Below are 9,424 nucleotides of genomic sequence, written 5' to 3'. Positions count from 1 at the left end.
AAATACCGGCCTATGTTACCGCCGGCATAGCTCTCCGGATCATTAGAGTACTCAAACCTCCTCACCCGGCAAATGCCTTCGTTAAGGTGGAGATACCATCGAGGAGGTAAAATTTTTTTATTTTATTTTCTTTTAATAGTGTAGGTTTTTCAAATTTTCCAAATAGAAAATATAATACATAGAATTTATAAAAAATATATATGTATATTATATAATTATAAAATATTATAATGTATAATTACATAGCTTGCAGTCATATAAAAATATATTACAAAATATACATTATAATTATAATACAATTTATAAATACATAAAATTTTCCGTTGAAAATATATAGTATATAATACATAATTATAACAATAATAAAAAATACATTATATATAAAACATAAAATAATACATAACAAATTGTTATATAGAATATATACATAGCATATTTTATTATATTACACGAAAATATCAGAAATGCGTACAATTTATTAGAAATTTTTAGAATGGCGTAGCGCTGATAATCTATCGCAACCAAAAGAATCATTAATAAATTTATCGATTATGTCTTTCAATAAGAAAAAGTACCCGGAATTTTAATGCATTTTGTAAGGTTTTCTAAAAGAAATGTTCGATGACGCGAAAAGATAAGTAAAGCATCGATGTTACCCAACGATTAAATCAGAAAAAAAATCGCGGTTTAAATTTCGCGAATGTATATGATGAATAAAAAAAATTGATAAAAATAGTAATATTTAATTACAATACACATAATTTCTATAATCGGAATACAACGTGCGCACACGCAATATAATTATTATCATTTCATGTGACAATAAAAATATTGCAACATTAGAGGCGCATTTCATATAATTTGTAAATAATATACGTAAGGAATTAAACGCGGATGCAGAATCTATAATACTCGATTTCTTTCCAAATATACAATTTCATGTAAATTTCGCGATCAAAAGTATATAAAAATATATATCTTGTGTCGCGGACAATTGCAAATAGGCTAAACTTTAATGTTCCTTAAAATAATCGCGTTATCGCCACGTTCAATGAAGGATAACTGGCCCAACGATTAAACCAGATCAAAATCCCTCTGCCGAGTGATACGCTGGTTAATATCTAACAGAGAGAAGAACGATCTTAAAAGTGGAAAGCGACCTCAATTTGTCTTATTTCTTCTATTTCGGATCCCGCGGAATCGATCCACAAAGGAAAGTTAAGTGATTCATTGAACGTCATAAGTCCCGCTACAGGAAGGAACGAATCCCCGATCTTCCTGATCGCTCCCAATAACAGTGATTTCGGCAGCGAATTAACGACTGTTACCCTTATTATCATTTTCAATATATGAGATTAAACTTCGCGTGAAAAAAAACATGTTCTTCCATTGTAAGAAATATCTTTTTTTACTAAAAAAATGACTGGATATAATGATTTTTATATACATGTTACAATCGAGTATATTTAGGAAAAATGAAATACATGCGCTTTTATCGTTGCTCGGTTAAATGTATGAATAATAATAACTTTAGGGTACCAAATGTGCTCGAGACAAATCAAATCCAATAACAGCGAGATTTAAAAAAAAATTCAATTTGAATATTTAGCAACATCAAATGGAAGATTATCAAGAAATTAATTTTTCTGTTGCATTTAACACTTAACACGTGACAATAATTTACAGAATCTTACTGATATCAGAGTACCCATTCGATTTGTCTCGAACTTTTTAATTACTCACACATTTTATATTATATCATGCATCATCCTAATATATTATTAAGAATAATACAAAAAAAGGGTTTTTGCAAATATTTGCGCACATGTATTTTATTATATATACATATACACTCGTCTTATCTAAAATAAATGTAATATACTGAGATAGTGGAACGTCCAGTGCCTGCAAGTGGTTTCTTAAAAGAAACCAAAAATAAAATTAATTCAAAATTAATTAATAAAATATACTTGTTTGTAACCATAATTTTTCAAATAATAAAAATTTTGCACAAAAAAGTTTGCGCAAAAACTTATTAAATTAAATTTATATTTGAAAAAGTGAATTTTATCTATTATATCCATTTTTGAACTATTATTAAATATTTTCATTATTAAAATAATATTGATATTAATGGAAGAACATTTTTAATAAAAAAAAAGAAAATATATCTTCTCTCAAAGTATACTTAATGAATTTTGTATTTTATATTTAATAAAATCGATTTCAAATATACGGTGATCATCGTTAAATCACTGCCAAAAACATTGTTTTCAGGAACCGCCAAGAAAACCTGGGTTTAATTCCTACTCTGTAATGGAAACTTCCAATTTTCAATGAGGCACCGAACTAAGCATTGCGGATAGAGCCCACAAAAACCGACGAGAAATAACTCTCCGCAATGAAGATCGTTTCGACTCTCCGCCAGTACAAACCGCATTTGCTAGCGTCCACCTGACATGAGGGACAGCGATAAGGCTTCTTCGCCAAGATAGCGATCACGTCCAAAAACGTGAAAAGAACGCAATTGTTTGCAATATAATTTATTATAAAATCGTAAATCAATAAATCGTAAATCAATAAATATTTAACGCGATTCGAAATTTTCGAAATACATTTAATTAAAAACGATAATCAAAGAAAATTATTTTGTTTTACAGATTTTAATTTCCGCGTGATCGATAATGTTCAATATTTCGCAATATTTTATTTTCGAATATACTTACGTTTCTATAATATTAAAAGCGCGACAAATTTTACGAGTAAAAAGCTAATATCTAATTATTGGGTTAACATCGTGTTTTTCTTGATTCACTTTTATTTAATAATCTTTATATTATGTAAAAGAGTTTTTTTACGGTATTTGCGCGAGTTTCTCGAATTTATTAATAATCTTTTAATATAAAAAAATAAGCTATCCAAATATTTGAATAATTTTGCAATAAAAATATTGAAATAAAATATATCAAATGTGTTAATTAAACAAATTTTGTTATTGTACGTATTCATCTAATTTCGTGTAATGTACAATAGATTTCTTTTACATTATTACAACTAGATTATAATTTATATACAATTGCAAAGAAAATTATTAAAAATAAAAAATAATATAATTACAATTTATAGATATAATTACAATGTTAGATACAATTTAATAATTGATGCTATTAGTATCAATATTCTCAACACAAGAAAATTGCAAAATTTTTATTATTTGAAATGATTAATCAATGATAATCAATGTATATGGATTCAAATAAGTTAGAAAAAAAAATTATTTAGATTGAATTACTTTTTTCTGTCAATATTTTATCGAATCAATATTATCATATTAGATACTAATAACATTCACATTCGAATTTAAAATTGTATAATTTTCAAGAAAATACAATTTTTAAGTGATAAAATATTAATACAATTTACAAAAAATAAAATATTAAATTTAATACATGTTATACGTATAATAAAATGCAACTTAAATGTGTACATTATGTATTTAAGTTACATTTTTTACATTTTCCATACATTAATTTTTTATTTTTATTTATAGTTTTTTTTATAATTAATTTCAATTCTTTATATATAATTTATTTAATTTTTTTTACATAAAATAAATTATATATATGAAAATAATCCTAAAAATAACATATTTTTATGGTTTTTTTCCTGAAAATAAATTTAATTTTTATATGCCCTAATAGCCCTAACAAACCTAACAGTCCTAACAGACTTAATAGCCCTAACAAGCCTAATACAGACCCCTAAAAATAACATATTTTTATGTTTTTTTTTCTTGAAAATAAATTTAACTTTTATATGCCCTAATAGCCCTAACAAACCTAACAGTCCTAACAGCCCTAACAGACTTAATAGCCTTAACAGACCTAATAAAGACCTAACAGCCCTAACCGCCCTACTTGCTGGCTTACACCAGTAGAAATTCACGATAAGGTGAAATTTGGGGAACCCTAATTAGAAATCCGCGATAATGAGAAATTTAAGGAGCCCTAACCGGAAATTCGCGATAAAATTTAGGAAGCCTTAGCCGCGCAACACATCTTTTGGCCAATATTGCCAATATTGATATGTATTTTTCAAGCCAGTTATCTCTTCTTCTGGCCATATTCATTTTGACGACTAATAATTTGTTTACGATCGTACGATATTACGATCGTATTTTAACGTACGCCATTAAGTCGTCAGAAATCGCAAAATATAAATTATCATGCATATATAAAATATAATTAGCATGCATTTTAACTCTCCGTCGTCGGGTTGCTTATAAATATCTTTATCTTTTAGATTAAATATTTAGAAATTAAAAATCTATTTTTAAAAAGGCCGTTTTATAAAGGCCGATATATATAATGGAAATAAATATTTCATGTACCTCTATATCTATTGTTATTTTAAAAATATTTTTTCTTTTACTTTAATTTTTACACGCGTATTATCCCGCCAACCGAGAGTTAGAAGCAACGGATTTTTTCATGCATTTACAAATCCTTTGCTTCAAAATAAAAGGTTGTTACTTACCGGCACTGATGCGCAACAGCGGAGTTAATATTGAAGCTACGTTGTCTGTAACATACAAATATAAAATGCAAATTATATAAATGTTCAAAATAATTAATATTTTAAGAAATTATTATTGGACTCATTGAATTTTATATCCGATGCACGCAATTATAAATAAATATATAAATATGAAATAATTTTATAAGTAATTAATTTTTTTAAGTAGAAACTTTTATATAGAAAAAATTATAAAAATTTTCCCAATTTTTTCATGTTTAAATCATTCATATAAATCAAATTAATTTATTTATTTATATAAAATTAATATAAATAATAATACTCACCATCAGGTTGCTCCGCCGGTGCAAGATGCCTTTCCTAGGCCTGCTCCTCCTCTCAGATCATCTGGGTTGTTGCATCTATAACATACATATAGAAAATCCAAATTATAATAATGTCCAAAAAATTAATATTTCAAAAAATTATTATTTGTATATATTGAATTTTATATTCGATCCATATAATAATAAGCAGATTAATAAAATAATTCTATAAATTAAAAAAAAAACATTATTAATAATTCTTTAATAACTTTATAAAAGCTTATACCTTTACAAGATTATAGCTTTTATTTAAAAATCTTATTCTTCAATTCTCTTCTTTAAATCATATAAATAAAAAATCAAATTACGCGATTAATTGTTTAATTTAAATTATAATAAATATATTTAATATTTAATATATAATTGTAAATAAATAAATTATTTACCAGAAGGTTGCTCTGCCGAAGCCCGATGCCTCTCCTAGGCCTCCTCCTCCTCTCAGTCTTAGACGCGCGATACTTTCAGCGGCACTCCCGCACTCACGTGCGATATTTTTATATCGCTACTTTCGCACTTTTACGCGCGATACTGGACGGTTCCCGCACTATTCGATACGATTAAAAATTTTCTGTTTGGTCGCGCGATGTATATATTTAATATATATATACTTTAAACGGCACTCCCGGTTTCGATACGAGCGAAAATCCCATTTCACTTACGAGAGTCATCTTCGAGTCAACAGGTTGGGAATTCAACGACATCTTACCTCCAAACAAGAGTTAAGTCCGAAACGGAAGAAAACTATCGATTGATGGAATCAACGCGAATGAAGTTCACTCGACTCTTGTTCGTGCATAATATCTCATGGCTGTTAGAACAAGAGAAGGGACCCATTAACGACGATTCCAAGCAATCGATCGAATTCTAACCGATCCGTACCGAACTGGAGCCCGAAGCAGAGCGTGACCTCAATCAGCCGAACTTGAGCAAAAGCTCAAAACCGCGCGCCCATGTACACAGTACTGGACATACGTGTGCGCGGCCGGCATCACCAAGCGTGCCGCGATGCACGAGGCGTGAGAATTTCGTTACATTCGCAACGACTCAATGAGACATCCCGGTTAGTTGACGTCGGAAGATGACAACTCGATGACAAATAAGTGAAATTGGGATTGCGAGAAAGTCCAACGCGAAAACGCGATGACGCGATGACGCGAAAAAGCTAAACGCGAAAACGCGGTAACGAGACGCCGCCGTCCGCGACACGTTGACGGCACCGACGACGAAAAGTCGACGACGCAATCTGCGTCCAGCGCATTAAATGCGCGTGCGATCCATTGCGACTCGTGGCAATGCTGTGCAAATGGGTACTTAGCTTCCTCTTCAGGCTCCTTAAGATTTATCTTAAATAAAAGAATTTAAGATAAACCTCAAGGGACCATCCAAGTACTGAGCCACCCCACCTCGTCAAGGTGTACCCATGGGGGGTTATATTATATAAATTTATAATATAATTTGTGAAAGAGACAAAGAAATTTATATTATATATAATTTTACATAATTTGTGTGAAATTATATCATTCAATAATGTAATCTAAATCATTAGAGCTTCCGATTTTTATGTCACGTACGCAATAAGTGCATTTAGTTAAAATAATTTTTTTTTTCATTGTAATGTCTACTTATATATTGTTGAATAAAAAATTACACGACGATCATTTTCTTTAATAAAGAAAAATTGGAATCTAATTCACAGAGATGTTGTAATAATAAATAACAATGAGAAAATTATATAATATAAATAACAATGAGAAAATTATATAATAATTATATTGTATATAATATTATATTGTATATTATATATAATAATTATTGTCGCAATTGCTGCTCCTTAGATTTGCAACAGCGTTCATATTAATACGTGAACTGCTTAACTCTTTTTCTTATTATTTATTTCCGTTCTTACATGCGAAATGTTGACCGAGAGATAAAAGCAATCTGAATAAGAAAAATATCTAATTGTACATATAAAACATACTATCTTAAACTGAATCGATGAAAATTTTATTGATTAAAAATGTAACACAACGTATTATTTAAATACACAGAAAAAAAGGACATTCTTGTTTTGAAAATATATTTAGTTTTAACATGAAAATCTTGAAGTGAGATTGCGTTAATTAAAGAAAAATATAATTGCTTGAATAATTGCTTACTTGAATGAAGCCATTTTATATAGTTCAATCAAAAAAAATATATTCTTATGATTTAAGATTTAATTTTCCTGAATGGAAAAGAAACAATGTTAGATAGAAAATAATATTTTTAAATCAAAGATTATAATTTTCTTAAAGTAGAATTAAATAATTAAATATTCTTGAGATGACAATTATAATATTAAAACAAGGCTATAATATTGTTGAAATTTAAAATTATTAAATTCTTCTAAGAAGATTATAAATTGTTGCGTATGTACGAAACAATGAACGCCTTAATTTAAAGTATATAAGTCTTGATTTGACACTTATTTTTTTCTGTGTAAGCATTGTGTTACATTTTTTTATAACATTCTTTGCGAATTATTTATATAGAATAATAAATGTGTTTTTAAAATCTGCAAATAATTTTTTAGAAAATATAGTTAAAATGTTTTAAATATATTTTTTTCTAAGTGCGAATCGAAATCATCAATGAATTAATATTAATGTATGTTAATTACAATACCTTACAGCTGAAAATTAAAAGAATATGTGTATATGTAAACATTTATACATGACGTATATGTAACATTTTAAATGACATTGATTGCTTTAATCGTAATATATGAATAATATATAAAGTGCGCCTTTAAATAATTAATAAATTGAGTTTAAAGAGAAAGTGCTCGAAACTACATCGTTATAAACGAGTGTGTAAGTAACTGAAATATATGAAATAAATTTGTGTAACTAAATTAAGCATAAATCTTATACGCGATAAGAAAGTCGATGATAGGTGGACACGTAAATCGGTACATTATTTTAGTTTAGTTTTTATCTGCGTATCAAATTACAGTAGATAAAGCCGAGCCGATGCTCGCTCGAGCTTGCCCTTTAAAGGCAATTAGAGATAAGGCGAGAGAGAGAAAGATCCAAGAAGAAACGCGAATAAATATAGTATTATATGTATATGTATATATAAGTATGTGTGTGTGTGTGTGGGGGTGTGTGTGTGTGTGTGTGTGTGTGTGTGTGTGTGTGTGTGTGTGTGTGTGTGTGTGTGTGTATGGTATATTAACACGAATTAAAAGATCGAAAGATTAATCTAATTGAAAGTCATGATATAGTAATTGCTTAATTAATAATTAATTTATGCTCGCATTTTAAGCAAATTTAAAATATCGGAAATATCGAAATATATTTGACCCTGTGTGTGAGCATTATTAGATAAATAATTATTATTCGTAAGGATTGATAATCGAAAAATTATAATAAAATTTATAATTTTTACCGTTATTTCCATTTTTATTTTTGCAATTATGATCTTTAATAAAGATTTATCATCGTAATAAAAAAATTCATATCGTTTATCAAAAGTTTAAATTAGATTTAAAAGTATATTATTGCCTCTTTTCGGCGATAATGATTGATTATTTCACTGTATCTATTTCGTGAATAGCTATCATTACAGAGATCGCGTATAGTTTGACAATTCAATAAAATTAATAATAAAATTCCAATAAAATTAAATACATTTGTTTATAAAATTAACTTTGTTCTACGTTGGCAAAGGTTCTTCGTTTCTTTTGGAATATATTAAAGATTCTTTTATAATTAAATTTTACGAAATATAAAATTATTAAATTTATAGTATTTAATATTTAGAAATAAATAGGTAATTAGAATATTTTGTTATATTTGATTTTTATGTAGCTAAATTATACGATATTATGTAAATTAATTATACGATATTATTTATTAAAAGACTAATATATCTTTTACGAATCTTTTTGTTAAATTAATTATTTAGATCTACGATTCGATTGTTTTACTGCGCGTTCTCAATCCGAATCATATATTTAAATGATCGAAAAATAGAACGATAAAAAATAATAAGCAATATATCTATTTTAAAAATAGTATACGTAAATAATAAATAATTTTTATAAATTACTCACCGCATATCTCTCTGGCTGCTTCAGGCTCTCTCCCTGCTCTCTGGCTATCCGATACTTTTCCAGATGTCCTTCTCCTTTCTTCTTCATCCTTTGTTGTTTCCTCGTAGCACTCACATTCACTCGCGAACAAACAATTAATTATATTTCAGTCATATATAGAAACGATCGCGAGACACTTTGCACGGCACTCCCGATCGCAAAGTAATCATACGAGATACGTATTTTTATTATATTATTATTATTTTATTATTATTGTAAGAGAGGAACACGAAAATTACAATAATTCGCTCGATATTTAAACGAAGCCAAAATCATGCATCACTCGATTCTTACACTAATTAATTATTTCTATTTGTTGATGTATAATATATGCACAATAACGCGAATCATAAGATTGAAATATTAAAGTAATGTAAAGTGATGATAC

At 27.8% G+C, this 9,424-nt stretch overlaps 1 long non-coding RNA gene across 1 annotated transcript; it reads right to left on the bottom strand.

Annotated features, from left to right (window-relative positions):
- Positions 1-3,526: 3,526 nt before the first annotated feature.
- On the bottom strand, positions 3,527-6,322 carry LOC145962564 (uncharacterized). The gene is made up of 3 exons (XR_014435879.1): positions 5,288-6,322; positions 4,863-4,937; positions 3,527-4,581 (listed from the first exon to the last, which is right to left on the bottom strand). It is a non-coding gene; the product is annotated as an uncharacterized LOC145962564 (long non-coding RNA).
- Between the last annotated feature and the right edge of the window lie 3,102 nt (positions 6,323-9,424).

Source organism: Camponotus vicinus, unplaced genomic scaffold, assembly GCF_025532165.1.
Source record: "Camponotus vicinus isolate PSW18456_S1 unplaced genomic scaffold, iyCamVici1.0 SCAF_12, whole genome shotgun sequence".
NCBI classification, from domain to species: Eukaryota; Metazoa; Arthropoda; class Insecta; order Hymenoptera; family Formicidae; genus Camponotus; species Camponotus vicinus.
Note: the sequence above shows the minus strand (reverse complement) of the source record. Positions and strands in the feature narration are given on the sequence as shown.